Raw genomic sequence first — 23,081 nt, 5'->3', positions numbered from 1 at the left:
GCACTTATAGACAGAATGAACAGTAAAAGCAGAAGTGGAAAAGCATCCCTGTGGATTATTTGACTTCTGTTCCATGCAGTGGCCTCCATACAACCCAACTTTACACAAAGACGGCAATCCTGAGCCCCCATGCCTCTCTGGATGCCAACCTCACATGACCCCAATGAGCAAGGCAGCACATGCTTAATGACCTGGGGAAACCCCTGAATGAAAAACTGTGCTGCCGAGAAACATTCCCTTGTGGGGGAAGATCTTGGGCACTTACCTAGCCTGCTTTGTTGGGGCCACACACCCCTTCCAGGCTGAGCCTCTCCATTCATTCAGTCCCTTGTCCTTCCCCTCCAGCCCAGACCAGCACTGGAGATACCACCGTTCCCTGCCCTGCATTGTGGGGGATCGAAAAGGCTGACTGAGGAAACCCAGGCTTTCTTTCCCACAGGCAGAATCCAGTTTCAGAAGTGATAACATCAGAAGTGGGCTTATGTAGACTTAACCCTCGATGGTCTATCCACATTCTTTCCTACAGCCCTTCCATTTTATTCTTGGTTTTGGACATTCATGCTGCCTCTGGGAAATTGCCAAAATGGCCAAAAGCTAGAGATGCCCTTACACTAAATATCGCAAGCCTCCAACTGCTGCCAACGTTTATGCTTCAGCCTTCTTTGGCCCTCTGGTAGGGCATGCCAGACTCAAGAAATGGCAAAACAGGAGCCAGGGAGCCCTCTTCACCTGACCAGACAACTTCCACCCTCTGTTGAGCCATAGGAGAATGCAGGCAGCCACACACACAGGTGGTTTGCCCCAGAGCCTGCATGCAGGGCCCGGGCTGGTGCAGAAGCTCAGAACACTTGTCTGTTGTGTGGGAATCAAGCAAGAGAGGGAAAGTGAGTGACATTATCTAATTGCCAGCTAATTTACATAATTATCGAACGGCACACTTTTTATGTGGGGTTAACATCTTTGCAAATGTCTCATAAGCCGGCTGCTTAGGAGGCGGCAGGGTGGTGCAGTGGGGGGGCTCACACAACTCTGACATGTGGGCTATTTGCCACAAGGGTGGCTCAGAAGATCTGGCTGCCATTTGCCCTCCCCATCCTCCTCCCAATTCCATTGCTCCCTTTTCCAACTGCTTGGAGCTTTAGCTGAGCTCGAGACAGACTCAAGGAAGTCGGACTGTGTCTAGAAGTGGATTTTATTTAGGAAGTCATGATGATGACTGACCTTCTGCCCCGCCTTTGTGGGCATCCCACAGTCCCCAGGCGGGGCTTACCAGGTTTTCTTCCAGAGGCTTCTTATGACCTGCCCTCACCAGAACTGGAAAATCTCTCCAATGGCTCTCTGGTGGTTTTGCCCCATGTTCCCTGCACCCCTCACCCCACTTTGCAGGTAAATGATTTTCACCACCAAACTTGCTCTGCGTCATTCAAGATAAGGTTCATCCCAATCCCAAATCATATGATCTCAGTTTAGTCAACTGGGACATTCCAATCTCCTGGTCACAATGATTAGTTTCAAGATGGGTCTCTCACCCAAACTTGAAGTTGAATTTGAGTTAATGCCAGGACTTTCACTGGAATTATTGTGAAAGGATCCTCTCTCTCTTCTTACCACATCATCAAATTATTAGAGTGAAGCTCAAACTTGACAGACACCATCATTACTGGTGGAGTATGATCCATCTCCACCATTGGAGAGGATTTTGTCTAATAAGGAAAACAACAAAGAAGAAATCAGAGCCAAGAAATAGATACAAACAGATTTCTAGTGATGTTGTTTTAACACCTAGATCAGCCAGACCTGAAGCCCAATGAATCCTGTGACTTCCATTACATGAACCAAAACTTTTTTCCCTTTAGCAAGTTTGAGTTGGGTTGTGACCAAGAGTCCTGATTCATACACTCCTAATACTGAACCATAAAAAAAAACTCTTGTCACTGACAAACTAGCAGAAGCTTCCATCTCACATGGCCACCTACACCCAGAAGGACTCCCTGTAACCTGAGCCTCGTGTCTTACCCACCTTCGCCATCAATGCTCTCCACACCCATTCGCCCATGCACTTGAACAAAGGCATAGGATACGGGCATGTTCCTTCTCTCCTTGTGTGTTTTGGAGGTGGACAGAGGCTTGTTCTTATACAAGAACCTCAGAAATGTGCTCCCTCAACTAAACTATACCTCTCCAGACACCACACCATTAGGGCAACCTCACATAGTCAGCACTATCTACCTTAATACAACAGCAAAGACTCTACTGCAGGTAGTGGGGGAGGTTAAGTCATGAATTCTCTCAAAGATACAAAAGTAGTTCAGAGTAGTGAGAAAGAACATGGGCTTTGGAGGCAGGCAGAGCTGAATTTAAACCCAGAGTCTCGTTTCTATAGCTACTGAACCTTGGGCAACTCTCTTGAGTCTTTGTTCATCAAAACAAAAAAAGTGGGGGGGAATAATACCTATCTCATAGGGCAGTTTTGAACTTTATTAAATTTAAAAATCTATAAAAATGTAACTACCTTTGGAAAATTATGCTGGCAGTATCTACTAAAGCTGAACATTTTTACCACAGGACTCCACAATTATCATTTTAGGTATATACCAACAGAAACGCTTACAAATGTCCAACTGAAAATATGCATGAGAATGTTCATGGTAACACTATTCATAATAGCCAAAACCTAGAAAATCACCCAATGTCTATCTGCAGTAGAGTGGATAAGTTGTAGTCTATTCGTGCAAAATACTATACAGCTTTGAGAATGATTGCTCTTCATCTCCAGACAGAAGCGTGGATGAATCTCACATACACAACATTGAGCAAAGTAAGACACAGAAGAACACAAACTGTATGTGCTTCATTTATGTAAACCATAAAAAGAAGCAAAATTATTTGTTTTATGCTGTTAAATGTCAGAATAGTGGTTAATGACTAGAAGAAGGCAAAGGGGTGAAGGAATCCTGTTTCTTGATTTGGGTGATGCTGCATAATGTGTTCAGTTTGTGAAATTGCAACAAGGGAGCTGTATACTTACAATGTATGTGCTCTTCTATATGTATGCTATATTTCAAAAAAAGCAACTTAATACGCTTCCTGATACATATACATGTTAATCTATTATTTTTGTTATGTCACTTGAAGAAAGGTTTTAAAGAAAATTATTACTAGTTCCTGTTTTTTAGGCTGGAATCTCCTTCCTACACTTCCCCAAGTCAAAACCAACCTCTCTTCTAGAAAACTAGGGGCAAATATCCACCATGCTTTGCAATAGGAAGCTCACTGTCCTCTCTTTTCAGCCCACTCTATACCCTAGTCCTCTCTCCCATAATTTGGTCATGTCTAGGAATACCACCCTTCTTGCATCTTCTCTTCTTTTCCTGAAATCTGCGGAGCTGAACCTAGTCTTAGTCACCAAGTTTATACCATCCTGAGTTCATCATCCTTAACCTTTAGGAAAAAGAAGGGGAAATAGCCTCCAAGGACCTTAATTCCGTTCTTAACAAATGGACACATAGAAAAGGGCATTTGAAGTTTATATTGTGCTGAAAGGCGGATGGAGATGGGGAGAGACAGGAAGAGACTTTTTTTTTTAAACCTTTAACCTGTAACACTTTTTTTTTTATACTAAAAACTAAGTTTTTCACAAGAACTAAGAAGTCATGTCAGGCTAACCTAAATTCCTTTTCTGTCAAGAATACTGATCTGTTATGGTAGAGATACACAGGAGTTATATATGGACTTCAGCAGATCTTCTCATGATATGAGGACTGTGAGGCAGATAGACCAAGAAGACTTGTCACTGGCTAAAGAACAGCATTCAAAGAAGGTGTGAGCCCATTAGGACACAGGCTCTTGTGGGAGGTCAGGCCTGATCTCATCTTTCATGTTTATCAAGAGCACCAGTGAAGAGGGAGAGAGTCAAATAGTCTTGTGTATAGATGAACTGACACTGACAGTTATGAGTGTGCCGGGTGAGGCTGAAGGGACCCCAAGAGATCATGGTAGGCTAAAACTACACCCTATATCTAATAAGACAAAATTTGATGGAGATACATGGAAGTAATACAACTTGATCCTCCAATATAAACAACCCATAGGGATGGAAGGTACAATTTGTAACTATACAGTAAATAAGAATTGAGAAATTAAATTGACACAAAGACACACACACACACACACACACACACACACACATATATAGAAGCATTTGTGGCTGCTAGATAATCAAATATAGTTTTAGACTATATTAATTGAAATATAACTTACAGGAAGAAAGAGATCATCATTTGTGTCAATCTGACACCGGTCACCGAATTTTTATTCTGAGTCATACTCTTTGAGAAAGGTGTAGGTAAGCCAGAAGATAGTGAATGGAAAGAAAGTTTTTCGTTCATTTTGTCTAACCATGGAGCACTCATGTTCCAGACATAAAGATAAAAAAAAATAGCTCAAGCCCTGAAAGGCACTTATATATTAGTAGAAAGGAAAGACATGAGCCTAAATAATAAAAGGAGGTGGACAAAATGTGAGAAGCAGACTCTGCCAAGTGTGGACTTGATATGGTGATGGTTAGCCTCTAGGGTCCAAAGTGGAACACTGGTGCTAGGATAAGTGCCCCTCTCATGCAGGCAGGATAATGTAGTGGTTAAAGGCACGGACTCTGGAGCCAGACTTCCTGGGTTCAAACCTCAGACCTGCTACTTGACGCCTATGTGACCTTGAGCCAGTCACTTATCCACTCTGTGCCTCCGTTGTCTTCTCTGTGAAACAGAGATGATAACAATGAATTATCATATGTAGGCACTTAGTACAAGTGAAAGCCCTTAGGACAATGCTCTGCACAAATAAACACCAAATAAATGTTATCTACTGTTGCTGTCCACTGTTGTCCTTGATGCTTATTATTTCGTGCTAGCAGCATGGCTAATGTTGGTGTCTCATGGGGTATATGAGTCCGTTGTCAAGCTGCTAATAAAGACATACCTGAGACTGGGCAATTTATAAAGGAAAGAGATTTAATGGACTTGCAGTTCCACATGTCTGGGGAGGCCTCACAATCATGGCAGAAGATGAAGGAAGAGCAAAGGGACACCTTACATGGGGGCAGGCAAGAGAAAGCTTGTGCAGGGGAACTCCTCATTATAAAACCAACAGATCTCATGAGACTTACTCACTATCAGGAGAACAGCATGGGAAAGATCTGCCCCCATGATTCAATTACTTTCCACTAGGTCCCTCCCATGACATGTTGGAATTATGGGAGTTACAATTCAAGATGAGATTTGGGTGGGGACACAGCCAAACCATATCACGGGGACTGCTTAGGGAGAGTAAGCGGGGTAGATGGACTTCTTTTAAATTTCATTCCAATGTCACAGACAATGTGCAGAGTCAGACGTGAGTCTCTATAGGAGAAATCTTTGGAGGTGTCAGGGTGTTTGGGCTAACATAGGCAATGCAGCAGTGGCAGGATCAGTGTCTGCAGGAGAAGGAAGCATTCTTAAATTGGAAGAAAGATCCCACAGTTTCTTTATTGTCCTCCAGGATAGAATTTTCTCTAGTGAATGGAAGTTCTACAAAGAGTATTTATGTCTTTATCTTAGAAGCAGATTACCTCCAAATGAAGTGGGCTCCCTGTTACTGGGGATGACCCAGAAGAGACTGGACATCTTTAGGGGTTGTATGTCTAGTACTAAGTAGTTCTATGCAGGGAGCACAATACAGTCCAGAGGAACAAGATGACTCAGGGCTGGCGTGGTAAGAGGTTTCTCAGAGGAGAGGAACCTGCAAGGAAACTTGAAGGACAAGTAGGGCATAAGCAACTGGGGAAGAGAAGTCTGGTGTCAGGGAAAGACCACTAGATTGGAAGTCAGAACCAGACTGTCTTTCCACTAACTATTGGCCAAGCGACCGTATGGATACCTCTGGACCTATTCAATTTTTTGTTCTTCTCCTGTAAATTAGGAAGAACAATGAATACACCTTCCAGGATGTGCACATCAAAGACGACACAAAGGACAGAAATAATCATGCCTTCTTACCACACCTTGACAATCTTCTAAGGTTCATACCAAAAGCAACTCATGGCAACAGTCTCTTTTCCACCTACCACCTCTACTGCATCCGAAAGGTAGCCTAGTTGTTGCACCCTGAGTTATCTAGTGGGCAAAATCCAACAACAACAACAAACTCCTCCCCCACACACCAAAGAATTCAGGTCTTGTAAGGTGCCAACAGGCTCCCCAGCAACCTCAGTACAGCCAGGGACCCAAGAAGCTGTGGCCATTTACTCTTCGGCTTCCTCCCTTCTCTCATCCCCTCCTCTCTGGCCAGTGGGCCTCCCCAGCCTGGAGTTCCCAGCCACGGTTTGGAAAGCCATCTGGCTGCTGGGAGAGTTAATAATTTATAATGAAGATAATCACCCTTCAAGATCCTCGCCTCTTGGGACCATTAAAAAAAGATTCAATTGAAAGCCAGTGAGTTCTTTACATAAGGGGATAGGGAAGGGAAGCGGGGAGGGCTGGGGGAGAGAAAAAAATGGAGAGGGAAAAGGAGGGGAAAATGAACTAGGTGCCTAGCTGATCTTTCCCCACAAAGGGGGTAAGGGGAGAGGAAAATTATTCAGCCCTAGAAGACAATCTTATCCAGCTTTCGCAGCACCAGCCCAGCAAGAGTGCAATTTACGAGTCTTTTCTCCTAGCCAACTCTCTCCACACAAAGAGGGGGAAAAAAATCAAACACATGTAAGAGAAGGGGAGAGAGGCACAGACAAGAGAAAATAAGCCTGCCCAGCAATCATGCCTGGGGCTGCCGGGAGGGCTCTCTCTGTTCTCTTTCCAGGACACAGTAAAGCCCCCACTGTGCTAATTATTCCCATTACTTGACAAATTCTCCATTAATGGAGCAAGAGGTGCCAGAGCTGGCGAGGAGAACAGAACAAACTGGCAAGGCTCTGGACAGACTTGAACTGTGTGAACCCAGACCAGACATGGGGCCTGGCACAGCCCCATCTACAAGGCACACCTCACAGGTATGAGGCACAGACCACACCTCCTGCAGGGCAATGCAATGCCAGGGGGCAGGAAGCAGGGGCAGGACCTGCTTCCTGCCCACAAAAGGTATCTCCAGGAAGGGTTACAATGAGGGTGAAGGCTGAGCCTGGGAGCCAGGAGCAGATGACACACAGCCCCTAGAAAGGGGACAGTGTAGATCAGTGTGCTCAGGACCCAAACCCCGTGGCAATTTGGACCTTCTGTGATTTTGGAAAGCCACTGGAAAGGCTCCTACACAGTTCCTCCAGCACACACATCTTACAACACCAGCAGCAACAGCAAACACACATATTACACTTGCCCTGGGCAATGTGCTATGCCAAGTATGGTACACGTGAAGTCATTTAATCCTCTGTGAAGTAGGGACTATTATTATCTCTATTTTGGAGATAAGTAAACTGAGGCCTCTGGAAAATTAAGTCATTTTTCCAAAGTCACATGCTAATAAGGGTGCAGATCTCAGCTCCTCGCTTCCAAAATGACAATGAAGAGAAGGAACAACAGTCATGGCAAAAAAGAACCACAGCCATATTCAGCCTATTTATTGCACGAATTTGGCCCTATCTGTAGCCAAGGACAAGGCCATTAAGAAGCTCATCATCCAAAACACAGCAGAGGCTGCAGCCATCGGGACATGTGTGAACCATGTATCTTCAAGGCTTTTGTGCCTCCCAAGCTGTATGTGAAACAACAGTACTACGTAAGTAGTGCCATTCACAGCAAGGTAGTCAGGAATCACTGTGATGCCTAGAAGGACCAAACACCCTCACCCCATTTAGAGCCAAGGCACTATACCCCTGACCTCTGCCAAAGTCCATGTAAGAAGCTGAGTCCTTAAGGGCTGAAGAAAATCTATTCTCTGGGGAAAAAAAGAATATGGATACTATACGTTGAATGAATGAATAAATGAATAACAGCAGAAACGGGTGTGGCTCCGGAGTTTATCCCATGCCCCTCACCCAATCTACCATCTCTCCTTCTCTACCTTCAGGCTCCCCAGGGTTTTCTTACCCATTGACAGGATATTCCAGGTTTGGCCCTACGTCCCAAGACCTCCTAAGGGGAGGGTGTAAGCTGCACTCTGATCAATTATACTATACCAGTGTTTCTTTTTCTCTTGGACTACATACTGTTCTCCCAATAGGTATCCCTGCTTCCACCTTTGCTCCTTATGGAATATTTTCTATACAGCAGTCAGAATGACCTTTTAAAATGGAAGTCATCACTCCCCCTTCCAAGACCCTCCAGTGGTTTTCAGCATACTCAGAATGAAATCCAAAGTCCTCCCTGTGGTCTATGAGACCCCACATGGCCATGGTCTGGCACCAGCCACCTCTCCAATCTCATCTACTACTCCTCTTCCCCTTGTTCACTGTGCTCCAGCCATGCTACCTCCTTGGGGTTTTCGGGACTCACTAAGTGCAACCCAACCTCACAGTCTTTGCAATTGCTTTTCCCACTGCCCGAAATGCCCTTCTTCAAACCTTCTCATGGCTGACTCCCTCTTCTCTGGGTCCCCACTCCAGTGTCTCCTCCATTTAAAATTGTTTGCAGATACCAGCTAGCACTCCCCAGCCTTCTCTCCTTCCATAGCTTTGTAGGGAAACTGTGCCCCTCCATGTCACCCCAGCCTCTCCATCACCTAGGAAATAAGAATAAAAGATGCAGGTCCTCCCACCAAACAACTAGACCTCAATTCTGCCCTTTGCTGAGGAAGTCACTGCTAGAGAGACAGAGAGAGAGGTGGCCAGAAGAAAGTGATCTAGGAGGCCAAGCCTGGCAGATTGCTTGAACTCAAGAGTTTGAGACCAGCCTGCGCAACATGGCAAAACTTTGTCTCTACTAAAAATACAAAAATTAGTCAGGTGTGGTGGCTCATGCCTGTAGTCCTGGCTACTTGGGAAGCTGAGGTGGGGGGATCACTTGAGCTCAGGAAGCAGAGGTTGCTGTGAGCCAAGATCGTGTCACTGCACTCCAGCTTGGGTGACAGAGGGAGACCCTGTCTCAATAAAAATACAAAATACAGAAAAATAAAGGGATCTACATTGGAAAAGCACTTTGATCAGATGAACTTAGCATCCTTGTCAATGGCTGAGGAGAACTGGAGAGAGAACAGTGACCCAGTGAGCCCATCTGTTGCAACATCCTTAGGTCCCCACTTACTATCCCCTCCACTGCTAACCCCTAGAAAGTATATGTTGCTACCAACCCTCACACTGTGTCCTGTAGGAAGACATAAACATGTGAGGCAGAAAGAAAAGGAAGGAAGATAGTGGCAAAGAAAAGACACAGCAAGAGGTCACACCTCAGACCCTCTCAGGCCAGGACAAGTATTAGGACCTGCAGAGCTTAGAAAGATGGCAGGTTTAGTGCCTGGCACAGAGTCGATCATAGACATGTGCTTGCTGACTGGACTAAGCGGGGAAAGCAGATGGAAGTTTGAAGGATTCAAGGGAGGGATTCTGGTTCAGATCACCAGCAGACCAGTTCTAGAACTTCACCCCTGGCAGTAGAATAGGGCACAGATGCCCCTCCTGGAAGATGAGGAATTTCAGAGCTGGAGAAGACAGAGAAGATCACCAGCCCAAACCCCTCATTCAACAGATGAAGAAAGAAGAACCCCAGGGATCATCGAGCAAGTGTGCAAGATTACACAACTGGATGGTGGTGGAAGTGGCACTAGAGCTCAACTGTCAGGACCCTTTGACCAGGGTTCCTTCCATTATAACAGGGCTTTCCTTTCTGAAGCCACTGAGACTCTGATTGAAAGAAAAAAACAAAAAAGGAGAAGTAAACCACAAAATGTAAGACAGTTAAAAGTAGAGCTTCTCTGCAGAAGTAGGAGGTGGATCTTGCTTCTCAGCCTCCACCATGACAACCACAGTGGTCTTCAAGATTTTATAGTGTGAAACCCTACAGAGTCCCAAAGAACAGTTTCAAAACCACTGCACCTATACCAACCTCAACATTTAAGGGACCATCCCTAGAATCTCCTACTTTCCCCTCAAAAAGCCACAGAGGACCTGTCATTTGCACAAATGTGCAAAAAAATTCTTGAACAGATTTTTCCTTTTTACTCATACTAGCTCAAGACTGAGTCTTATAACTTTTACCAGCCTCACAGGTCTGAGCATGAGGGAACCATCGGTAAATACTCATGTGGGGGACACATTCCTTGAGGTTATCACCCTCCGCATGAAATGGAGTTACTCATTGTTGGCCTAGATTCCTCTGCAGTACATTTCAAGGGGTGTCCCTGCCCCAAGGTTCTGGTATTCTGGGATTCAGTTAAGAGCTAGACTAGAGTCAGATAAAACTGGATCCTCATTCCAGAGCTCTACCACTGAGGCACTTTGTAACCTCTGACAATTACCCAATCTCCCTGAACCCCAGTGTTCTCGTTTGTAAAATGGTAGAGGTAATATTAGCACTTACATCAAAAGGGTGTTGTTAGGATTCAGTATAGAATAAACCGCAATAGGCTCCCAGCACAGACTGGTAGATAACAAGCATTCAATAAATGTTAGCCATGCCCATTATCATCATTACTATTTTTCTGTTCACCTTACTCACACTATGATTTTAGAGATCTAGCCGGGCACAGTTGTTCATGCCTGCAATCCCAGCACTTTGGGAGGCCAAGGCAGGCAGATCACTTGAGGTCAGGAGTTTGAGATCCCCCTGGCTAACATGGGGAAATCCTGTCTCTACTAAAAATACCAAAATTATCTGGGTGTGGTGGCAGGTGCCTGTAATCCCAGCTACATAGGAAGCTGAGGCAGGAGAATCGCTTGAACCTGGGAGGCAGAGGTTACAGTGAGCCGAGATCACGCCATTACACTCCAGCCTTGGCAACAGAGTGAGACTCTGTCTCAAAAAAAAAAAAAAAAAAAAAAAAAAAAAAAAAACAACAACAACAATTCAGAGATCTCTCCCATAACGTTGTGTAGTAGTTTGTATTAATATCCCAAATTCTTCACTCTCCCTATCTCCACACCCTTGGCAATTTAATATCACGGGTCCCAGCCCTGGACACTAAGCTCAGACATGAGACTTGCTTTGGCTGAATGGCATGTTAGCAAAAATGACACCAGCAGAGGCTTGAAAAGCATTTTCATATTTTCTGCTTGCTCACTCTTGCTCCTTTGCCATGAGAACATGCCCACGCTCGCCTCCTAGAGGATGAGACACATAGAATAGAACTGTCATCCCAGTTTTCCTGGCCAAGGCTTAAACTCTATGACGTTCTAGAGACGCAGTCCTGAGGCAGCTAAGGAAACTTAAGTCCAAGTCTTAGCTCCAAATTTACTACGAGCACTTAACATAGTAAGTTAAGTAGAATGGAACTTCCAAGCCTATAAGTGCCACGATGTACTTCAGCCTCATCTGCTTCAGTGTTAACTGCCTATGCTGAAGGACGTCACCACAGAGAACCAAAGAGGTGGGAGGTGCTCTGGTGAGAGCCCTAGGCTAGTGGGTGTGCAAAGTCAGTGAGCCTGCACAGCTTCCTGTGCTGTGAGCTGAGAATGGAAAACAGGCAATACGCACAGAAACCATCATATGTAACATGCACGGAGCAAACAAGTAAGTACTAACTGCATGCAGCAATTATCTCATAAGCCTGATTAGGAAAGCTAGGCACTAATGTATATAAAGTAACTCTCTCTCATCTAACCTCCATATGACAAATAAGGTGTTATTTTTTTTTTCAACTCCCTTCTACCTATGAAGAAACTGAAGCTCAGAGACAGAACATGGTTCGTTCAGGGTCACAACAGAGTAAGTGATGCAACTGAATCTTAAATTCAAGCTTTTGAATGATAAGCCCCATATTTCTATCATATATCACACTGGTTACTATTATACCACTGTTCCTGGGATATGTTAGATAAGGTGGCAAAATATATGAATCTTCCCTTCACGTGTTCACAGCACATTTCAATAATCAATCATTAATTAGTCATGGTACCATAATATTGAGCCCAGAGGGAGCTTCAGAATCCTTCTCAACCCAACAGTCCGACAGTGCTACCTTCCCATCAGTTGCAACGGGCATACGAAATAAAACCTATGGGCTCATCCTGCAGTAATTAAATGCATTTGGATGGCACACAATGGGCCCACCTATGCCAGACTCTGCCCTGAAACAGTGAGTTATTATATAATATCAAACCTTCTCATCTAGGGCTGCTCATCCAGGATTGTAATAATTTGAATACAGTTTCCATGATCCTCAAAAGATAGAAGTCCCAATTATATCTTTCTCTACCAAGTTTCAGGTTTTACTTAACAACAAAAAGTATTTCAAAGTTTTTTAAATTAAAAAGTCAGTATATTTTTCAAACCCAAGTCTCAAAAAAATTATTCTATCAGCATGGCTTCAACTTCTGGGCGCACTGGATAATTCTGGAATGTTTATGATCCATTATTATACAATCAGGACTAATACAACCTGTAATTTTCCATTAGTTGTCCCACTTTCCTTATTAGTACCTATTTATACCTTAGCTTTCAAAAACCTGCTATGCTTGAAAGGTAACAAAACTGCCTTTCTTTTTAAAATACCCATCTTTCTGCTATGCCAGGATGGGCATTTGTTATTCCAGGTTAGATAAATCTTTTAATACATGCAGAAAGGTGAAGGTAACAAGAGGGAGTTAAGCAGTCACAACCTCCATTTCATTCAACACAACACACACTTATTCATTCAATCAACAACACTCTAATAAATATCTGCTACTTGGGCCGGGCTCGGTGGCTCACGCCTGTAATCCCAGCACTTTGGGACATGGAGGTGAGTGGATCATGAGGTCAGGAGATCGAGATCATCCTGGTTAACGCAGTAAAACCGCGTCTCTAATAAAGCTACAAAAAATTAGTAGGGCATGGTGGCACGAGCCTGTAATCCCAGCTAATCGGGAGGCTGAGGCAGGAGAATCGCTTGAACCCAGGAGGCAGAGGTTGCAGTGAGCCGAGATCAGGCCACTGCATTCCAGCCTGGGGGAGAGAGCAAGATTCCATCTCAAGAAAAACAAAAACAAAAACAAAAAAAACCTGCTACTTGCCAGGCACCCTGTAAGAAGTTCCTGGAGTCCCAAAGATCCCAGCCAGAGTTTAGTGGGTGAAGGGAGATAGACGTGTGAGCAATAACCATAAGAGGATATCATAGATACTTAAAGAACGAGTGGTTTTGCTAGACCCGGCCACAGGGTAGGTGTCCCAACAGCAGGAAAATCGCAAATAAAGACAGTGGGATAGGAAAGATCATGGTGTGTTCAGGAAGCCATAAGAAGTTCTATCTAGCTGGAATGTAGGATGGGTGGGAAGGAATAGTGGGAAAAAAATGTAAGGCTAAAAAGTCATGTTGGGGGCAGAGTTCCAAAGGTCCTGGATGCCAAGCTAAGAAAGTCTTGCGGAGCTGTTGGAAGATTTTAAACAGACAGAGTGATGGAACAAAGTCTGTATTTTCGATGGTGTGGGACCTGGTTTTGAAAGGAATACAGCAGGACACAGAAGACTAATAAGGAGGCCATGGCTTATATCCAGGGGAGACAGGACAGGGGCCTGAGCTTGATCCCCATGCCTAGTTCTCAACTATCCATGGCCATTCTCCATACACCTGGGCAGCCAGGGTGTCCCAATATCTGAGGCCGCATCTTATCCAGATACATAATCTGAAAGAGTGAGAACGGAGAACACAGCAAATAGCCTCCTTTCTAGACTCTGTACCTTACCTTGGAACTGCCTGAATTTCAGAATTCCTGATCCTGTCCCCGGTCAGCATGTCCCGCCCTCCCAACCTCTGGCCACATCTCTACATAAGCCAGTCCCTTTGTCCCCCTGTCCCTCAGGGAAAGAGTTACCTTGGATGTTTCAATTCCTCCATGGAGTTCAGGGTGCTCTGGGGATAGTGGACCAAAGTAGAAGCTTAGCAGGCACAACCCAGCACTGAAACCTAAACATCCACCTCCAACATCATCAGAACAAAAGATAGCCAGATGTTTGAATCCACTGGGTGCTCTAAAAAGCAGCCATCCCATTTTAAGCATAAGGAGAAAAAAGTACTACTACATTTGATACAAGCACATCTAGGAGGGTGGGAGGGGAATGACCTTCAAAAGAAATTTGACAAGAATTGATCCAGCAAAATTAGTCAAGCCCACATTTCCAAACATGTGCTCCACAGAAGACCAGTCCCACAAAATGCTCTGAAGGCAAAAAGAGAAAAGAAAGAAAAATATACATTTTAGAAGCATCAAACTATTTCCCCATTTTAGAGATCACAATGAACAATAGAATATTAAAGATTCCAAGAGGCCCTGGAGGAAAGAAATCTGAATGAATGCTTCAGCTTCCCCCTTTTGCAGGTGGACAAACTGAGGTCTGAAACATTTTCACGTGGCTGTGCATTGTTAGTTAGTGTTCCCAACGCTGCAAGTGAAGTCAAGCAACCATCTGACAAGCACTGTGTCTCACACTTCACGAATGCCTAGTCATCCTGATTAATATTCAAGAGGACCCTAAATATTTGTTGAGTGACATTACCAAAAATAAGTTTGGAATTCTTTTATGTGGAGATGGATATACTAACTTGTAAATTTTTCATCATGCATTTACTCATCCACCTATTATGTTCTGAGTGTGTTGCTAGCACTGGGCATAAAGCTATGAATAAGACAAGTCCAGCCTTGATTACAAGGAGCTTAGAGCTTAGTGGGAAAGTAAAGATCAAGAACTTCAAAAAGTAGCGAGAGGCTCTGCAAAGAGATAAAGTGTAGGTCTGATGTGCCCCACCCCATCCACCTTTCTTGTAGAGCCTCTCTTTCCAAGGATGGATGTTATTTCTATTACTGTATCTTCATTTAAATAGTTTTCTTCCCACACTCACCCTCTGGCTTCCTTATTTGTAGTGCCAAAAAGAAAAAAAAAAAAGTTCCCAACACCCTGCCAGAGTAAAAGCAATTGTGAAATCCCAAGTATAGTACGGATCTGTGACCACCTCCCCCTAAAACTATCTCCTCGCCGAGAAGCATCTGCCCTCCTCAGTTAGTCCGGAAGAGAGAAGCACCCAAAGTCTCATTCAAGGCAACGTGGCGGCTGGTCTTTACAACACCTTCCCAAAATAATAAGGCTTTGAGAGAGTTTACCTCGGGTGAGCCCACGCTCTTCTAGCAGCTGTGTGTGTGTGTGTGTGTGTGTGTGTGTGTGTCCTTTATTCCTAAGGCTAGGACCTTCCTGCTCCAGCGGCTGCTCTCTGGCCCTGGGTAGCCAACTGCGCCTCCCGATGCCTCTTTTGAATTCTTCCCTCTGTGCCCTCCAGAGTTCCCACTGTTCGTATTTGACTCCTTGCAATACAGAAAGCTACGTCTTCTCTAATCAAATGATTTCTTTGCCAAACGCTCTGTGTTGGGGCCATGTGTATCCCAGGATGGGAGCAGAGTAGACAGCATCCTTTCTTCCCCTCTGCGCTTATGTCATCATTCAAGGGCCTCATGCCATCTGCAACCCCACCTCTCTCCCTCTTCACAGCTCTCACCTACCACTTGTAGTCAATTATGTTACTGTTCAGAAATATTCACTCATGGTCCCCTTCTGCCTGCACGGGTGGAGTCTATTTCCCCATATCTTGAATTCTGGCTTGGCCACATGATTTGCTTTAGCCAAGGAAATATCAGTGGGCATGACATGACCAAAAGTTTGAAAAGTGTTTGCTCTGTGGTACCTCTGTCCTCATGATGAGATGAGCATGCCTGGTTTAGCCCGCCAGTCCCAAGAGGTCAATGACCAGAGCTATTCCAGCCACCCACCCCAACTATGACCAACCTAGTCAAACCCCATCCAAACTGCAGGTGCAAGATCAGTGGAATTACCCAGACGAGTATGGCCTAGATCAACTGCCTCCAGATGTGGAAGCTAAACCAAGGCTTAGTATTGCATACCACCTAGTTTTTTGTGATTGTTTGTTATGCAGTAATATCTGCATATATCACCCCAAGATTACTCTCCCACATCCACTGAGATATGTAACTGGCTATGTTTCCCTCTGCACCCTGACTCCCACTATGGTGATCAATGTCCATGTGCTCAGTGCCCTGGCTTCATGGCCTTTGTGCCTCCTCTCCAGTAACCTGCACCTTTTTTCCCACTCCCTTATCACCGATCTGGACTTCAACCCCACCCAGAATTACCTCTCCAACAAATACCTATCTCAGAAAAATCTTATTTCTATGTCCTGTCTCTTCCTAACCCTCCTTGCTAACCTGACCAAAGCTATATGGCACCCTAATCTCTTCACTCACAGTCTATCACCCCTCCCATACTCCATTCTCTTCACTTCTTACCTAGAAGAGGTTTCATAGTCAATCATTCCCTCACCCCCTGAACTTCCACCACCCTCTGGTTCTCTATCTTGAGGAATCTAAGCAACCACTTCCCCTGCTCCTGATAAACAAATAGGTACTAGAAATCAAAACCCCATCTACGCCAACAAATGCAACTACAGTATGGTTCTGTCACTCTCAACCTCAGCTACTTAGCAATCCTTCAACTTTTCCCCAATATGCTCCTTTCTCCAGCTCTTCCAAACCCTTTTCCCCTTCCTCATTCAGCAGATGCCACAGGGGATCCTTTTTTACTGAAAAAAAAAAAAATGAGGCTTTTAGGCATGAAGGCCTGTGCTTCTCTCCCCTCTGGCTACTCACTTTCTCTCCTACCTACCTTCCCTACTTCCCTTCTCAATGAAAAATGGTCCCTTTAAAACTGACTTCTCCCCAGTGCTCCTTCTCCCAGCCCTGCGACCTCCCTGGGACCCTGTTCTATCAACACTTTCTCAAACCTCTACAGGTTCCCCACTCGCCCCCTTCCCCCAGCAGCATGCCAGTTACCTTATAAGAAAACGGGACTCTTCCCTCTTCCCTCGCCTTAAAGATATTCTCTGTGATCCTTTTCTCCATCAAAACTCATCATCTCCATTTCTCCCTTTCTATCCTCATCCTCTGCATTCCGGCTTCTGCCCCCACATGTCCCTGACTCACACAGCTCTCCCCAAAGTTACCAGTGGCTTCCAAAATACCATACCAGAGCTTCTTCTCAGTTCCCACCTCCCAGGCCTTCCTGCTGCATCTGCTGCTGTCGGGCCCCCTTCCTGGCATGTTTGGGTACTTCCCCCTCCTCCCTCTCTGCACACCTTTGAAAGTCACTCTCAGGTGCTCCTTTTCTCCCTGTCACTCTTCAGATACCCTTCAGATGTCAGGGACCCTGGAGCTCCATCTCCAGATCTCTTCACAAACTACTCACTATCCCTGACCCTCTTAGTCCTGAATGCCCCCCACACAACTCAGACATACTCTGACTACAACCAAACTCATTGTTTTCCTCCTTCACATCCTCTCTTAACTGTTCCTTCTGAATTTATCCTCCTTAGTATTCTCATTCATTCACTCAGTAGGCCCAGCTAGCAACCTGGGCATTATCCCACTCTCTTCATCTCCTCTCTCTCATACTCTCACATCCAATCAATTTTCTTATGTTCTGAAGCTATCTCCTCAATATCCCTCCTTTCCTTCTCTCTCCTTTTCTCTATCTATACCCCTCTCCCCTTCTACCCTCCATCCCCATCCACCTCAGTAACTCAGTTCAAACAGGTCTTCATCAGTTGGATTATTTCAAAAGCCTAATAGCTGATCTTTGTACTTCCAACCTCTCTCTCCTTCCAACTCTCCTAATGTACTGCTTCCAAGCCAGAATTAACTTTCTAAAACTCACATTTAAGCAGATCACTCCCCGGCTTCTAAAGAAGCTCCTTGCTGCCAATAGGAAAGAGTCCAAGCTCCTTAGATTCAGATTCTAGGAACAAATAACATTTTTGAAAACTCACCAGATACCCAGCACTGTGCTCATCTTATCCTTGCATAAATCCACTGATGTATTATTACCTCCACTTTAGAGATGGGGAAAATTAAGACATCAAGTCTAAGTAACTTGTTCGAGGTCACACGGCCAAGAGGCAGGGCCAAGATGAAACCCAAGCCTTCTAACTTGGATCAGGGTGCTTTCCACTGAGTCTTTTATTGGTCAGCCTTTGAGATTAATAATTTGGACTTGGGCTACATGGTCGTCTGTGTTTATCTGATGAGGTTTCTCAACAGTGGCCTTTTTCAAATTCTCACGCTATTCAGTGTCTCCTGGAAACCAAAATCTCAGTGGACCTCACTTTAAGAGGTCTAATTTTCTAATCCCACTAACCTTAAATTTAACATTGGGTTAAAAATCTCAGCATCAGATGTCACATAAAATTTCCAGTGATTCTCCCTATCCCCTGGAAATAGTCACCCTGTATATTGGACAGGAATTGTTGGGGGCTGAACTGAATCCCCTCTCCCACCCAAATTCCTTATCCCCAGTACCTAATGTGACTGTATTTGGAGTTAGATTATTTAAAGAGCTAATTAAGTTAAAATGAGGCCCTTAGGGTGGACCATAATCCAATCAACTGGTGTCCTTATAACAAGTGGTAACTTGGACACAGATACACGCAGAGGGAAAGCAATGTAATGACACGGAGAGAATGCAGCCATCTGCCCACCAGGAGAGAGGCCTCAGAAGAAATCAGTCCTGCCAACACCTTGGACTTCAACCTCTAGAACTGTGAGAAGATAGACTTCAGCTGTTTAAGTCACCCAGGCTGTAGTAGTTTACTATGGCAGCCTTCAAACCAATACAGAGGGGCTCTCTTTCAGAAATCCTCAAGCATTAAAGGAAATTCTCACAGCTTAGGTACTCCGGCACTTCTGACTCTTCCAATCCCAAAGGTAAGAAAAAGAAACGAGGGAAGGTAGAGAATTTGAAAAGCCAAGGAAGGCCATGCCTTACTGATGCTACACATTAGAATTGTGATGCAATTTCATTCTTCTTAGCAACTGATTGAGGACTCCTGGGGCCTTTGATATTGCTTTATTCTAGAAGGATTAAGTTCTCAGAGAGAATTAATATCCCAGAAAATGGAGATGCTTTCTAACCAGGTCTGGGGGTCTACCCTGTGGCATCGGGCCAGGTTTCCAGACTTACAGATGTTATGGGGAAGTAAAATTTGATCCCTCCAAAAAGAGAATGTGCCTAATAAGGACATAAGATTAATTTTTTATTTCATCAAGTAAAGACTTTAGGAAAAAAAGAGAGAGAGATAGGGTCTTTCTTTGTTGCCCAGGCTGGAGTACAGTGGCATGAGCATGGCTTACTATAGCTTCAAACTCCTAGGCTCTAGTAATCCTTCCACCTCAGCCTCCCAAGTAGCTAAGACTACAGGTGTGCACCACCATGCCTAGGTAACTTTTTTTTTCTGTAGAGACAGGGTCTTGCTATGTTGCCCAGGCTGGTTTTGAACACTGGGCCTCAAATAAAGGCCTTTTTATAAAACAACAAACTACAAACCAGTTAAAAGAAATCACAAAAGTATATTATATACACATACATATATGAACATGGATAAATCTTTAAAAATGTTGAAGAAAGGAAAATAGCAAGATGCAAAATATGTGATAACACTGTTTATACACATTAAGAGAATGCTATTTAAGCCAGATGTGGTGGCTTACACCCGTAATCCCAGCACTTTGGTAGGCCAAGGCAAGCAGATTACTTGAGGTCAGGAATTCGAGACTAGTCTGGTCAACATGGTGAAACCCTATCTCTACTAAAAATACAAAACTTAGCCCAGCATGGTGGTACACGCCTATAATCCCAGCTACTTGGGAGGCTCAGGCAGGAGAATCACTTAAACCTAGGAGGCGGAGTTTGCAGTGAGCCAAGATTGCAACAGTACACTCCAGCCCGAGCAATAGTGAGGCTCCATCTCAAAAAAAAAAAAAATACTATTTGTATGCATTAAGAGAATACTCATGCACAATACAATAACATTCAGCATTCAGGCTTGTAAATGTATGAAAAAGCATGAATATTTCTAGAAGGATGTAGGTCAGTATCATGATTTTTCTTCTCTTTAAAATAGAGTTTCTCAACCTGAGTGCTATTAACATTTGGGACTAGATAATTCCTTGTTGCAGGCGCTCCTTGCATTGTTGGATGATTGGCAACATCCCTGGCCTCTACCCACTAGATGACAGTAGCACCCCCAAAACTGCACTGGTTGAGAACCACTGCTCTCAGCAAAAAGAGAAGATAATGTAAGTGAGAAGATGGTTAACAATAATTTTTAAATCTATATTTGTAATTTTTTGTTCTTAAAAAATATTGTAAGAAAATATATGTCAATTGTTCACTTGAGTGATAGAAATATGACGATTTGTTATTTTTCTGAGTCTCATACATTTATAAAATAAAAACTACCATCTATGAGAACTGTAATTTCATGTATTAAAAGGGTAATTTTTAAATCAAACAAGCAGGAAGGCTAGACTAAGATGAGGTGTTGTGGGTTGAAAAAGACATGTTGAAGTCTTAACACCTGGTACCTGTGAATGTGACTTTATTTGAATACAGGGTCTTTACAGATGTTATCAAGTCAAGATGAGGTCATAGTGGAGTAGGCTGGGCTGCAAATCTAATGTCTGGTGTCCTTAGACGGAGAGAGAGATATGGACACAGACACAGGGAAGATGACCATGTGATGATGGAAGTGGCGACTGGAGTGAGGCCACTACAAGTCAAGGAACGCCAAGGATTGCTGGTAACACCAGAAGCCGGGAAGAGGCGAGGAAGGAATCTTCCCTAGAGCCTTCAGAGGGTGTGTGGCCCTGCCAACACCTTGGTTTCAGACTTCTGGCCTCCAGAACTATGAGCTAATACATTTTTGTTGTGTTAAGCCACCCGGTTGCTGGTACTTTGTTAGAGTTCTCCCAGGAAACTAACGCATAAAACTATGCTCCTTTTCAAACTCACTGCATTGCTGGGGAGGTCTTCATTCTCCTACCAACCAGTGAAAACACTGTCTCAAGCCAGCTTGCCTTTTCCAGCCACAGGGAAGCTCAGGGGCTCCGGCCAGCTAGAGAACAAGGAACCCTGTAGCTTCCCCACTGTTGGGGCTGTGTTGTATAGTGGTAGAACAAGATGGGAAAAGAGCAGTATTCACAGCAGAGCTGACACTGGTTCTGTGAGCTTTGCCGAGTGGGACCTCAGTTTACTCATCTGAGCAATGGAACAAAAAGAACAAGTCACAGAGACATCTGGAGGACAAAATGAGATCATGTATATGAAAAGGACTTACAAATGCAAACTATCATCAGCACCAAGTTATCATTTCACACCTGGACTAAAAAAAGACAATCAGCCCCAGAAAAGACAATTAACTTGATACCTTTAGGAAGAAAAAAAAAAATCTGTCTTTGAATATAATTACTTTTATACTAGATTGGGAAATCTCTATCCAGTCTCAAGAGGGTTAAAAATGAGGAAGGGAGACAGATACACACTGAAAAATGGCAGCAAAAATAAAACCAATGGAAGTTTTTATACCATGCTCCCTAAAAATTTTTAATAAAACTTGCTCCTCTGTTTTCTCTTTGATTGGTCATCTTAGCAGGAAATTCCCCATGTTTATCATTACATACAAAGCAGTCTATCAATCACCATGTCGAGCTTTTAGTATGTGGAGCTATGGCACCCAGACCAAGCCCTGGGAAGGATGCCCTTAAGAAGGAAGAAGTAGAAACGGGGTCAAAGTTTAGAACCCAGAACAGATGTGGGAGATCCCAAGAATGGCCACCTAGGTGCACAAAACCCCCAGCACAAATGAACCCCCACCCCTCTCCCACAGCACAAACGAAACCCCCAGCACCAACAAGCAGTGGCAGGAGACAGCTGCGGGTGCTTCCTAATCTATTTCCCCAGTTCCGACAGAGCTCCAGTTGAATTTTTCTTCTCTTTATAAAGACCTCCAGAACGCAGTTTCCACGACCTTTGTTGCCTTCTCTGTTTCCAGCATTTAACCACTCTGAATGCCAGAAAGTTCTTTCTGGTATCTAACAAATCTCTCAAGCTGGAAGCCATGCCGCCGCCTCTTGCTTTGTGCCCTGTTTGGGAGCCTGTCTGGTAATAGCCTCGCCTTCCTAATTTGAGCTCAACCTGTTCATGAGGATTGATGGAGCTTCCTGCTGAAAGGAGCCTTTAGACATGAGGCAACCCCTTCCTTCCACTGATGAGGGAGCCGGGACCCAGAAGCTAAAACACTGGGCCATCCCACAGGCCTCCTCTCTCCTCCATAGAGCTGATGCTCCAAAAACTTTTTAGCTCCTTTTTAGAAATACATTAAAAAGATCTCATCTACAGGGTCAGTGGGAGAGGGTCAGAGAGGGCTTGGGAACAGGATCAGCAACAGGGTCTGGACGGTACCCCCATCCACCCCCAACTCCAGTGGGTTTAGGCTTCTTTGAAAACACTAAGACATGGCACAGTACTGACATTTGTAAAATACTTCAGAGTTTACAAAAAAAGCACTCTTTCATATATTATCTCATTTAATCTTCAAAGTTTCTATTTAAAATGCACATGATCACCCCCACTTTACAGATGAAGAAAGAGTCCAACAGGTTAATGGCTTACTCGAGATCATATCAACTCTGAGAAGACAGCCCATATGGAACCCAGGCATTTGCCTTCAAATCTCATGCTCCATGACCATGCAAGACCCCCCACAGCAAAGAGCACACGAGAGTCAGAGTTGAGAAAAAAAGGTGTGAGCCCCAGCTCTGGCACCCCTCGCCATGTAAACACAGGGAAGTCACCGGCCTCCCGATGCTTGGTCTCTCCTAATGCGAGACAAGGAGGTTGGGCAAACAAGGACTTTGAAAGACACTCCCACCTCTGGAGGAGTGTGCCTCCCTCTGCCTTTTATTTGGTTTCTACACTTATTTTATTTTTACTTATCAAATATCCATTTATTCTCTTTACCACTCTCTTTGTAGATTATCCACCAGACCAAAACATCATGACTAAGCATCCCCAGTGTGTCCGGCATGGAGGGACAATCATCAGGTAGCCCCTGCTCTTGTGGAGCTTTTAGCCTATTAGAAGAATCAGGAA

The 23,081-nt window shown here is 44.3% G+C and overlaps 1 protein-coding gene across 45 annotated transcripts in view; it reads right to left on the bottom strand.

Moving 5' to 3' along the window:
• The window catches only part of NRXN3 (neurexin 3), a 1,719,470-nt gene that overhangs the window by 1,646,121 nt on the left and 50,268 nt on the right, over positions 1 to 23,081 (bottom strand). Inside the window, exon 1 of one of the 45 annotated variants that reach the window (XM_065549145.2) lies at positions 16,931 to 17,057. The exons of the other annotated variants lie outside the window; for them this stretch is intronic. The gene's annotated coding sequence lies outside the window, so the exon portion shown is untranslated. Of the gene's footprint in view, positions 1 to 16,930; positions 17,058 to 23,081 lie in introns of those variants that run through there. 45 annotated transcript variants of the gene reach the window in all.

The sequence above is a fragment of the Macaca fascicularis genome, chromosome 7 (assembly GCF_037993035.2).
Source record: "Macaca fascicularis isolate 582-1 chromosome 7, T2T-MFA8v1.1".
Taxonomy (NCBI): Eukaryota; Metazoa; Chordata; class Mammalia; order Primates; family Cercopithecidae; genus Macaca; species Macaca fascicularis.
The sequence above is the reverse complement of the archived record's forward strand: the minus strand, read 5'-3'. Positions and strand labels throughout refer to the sequence as shown.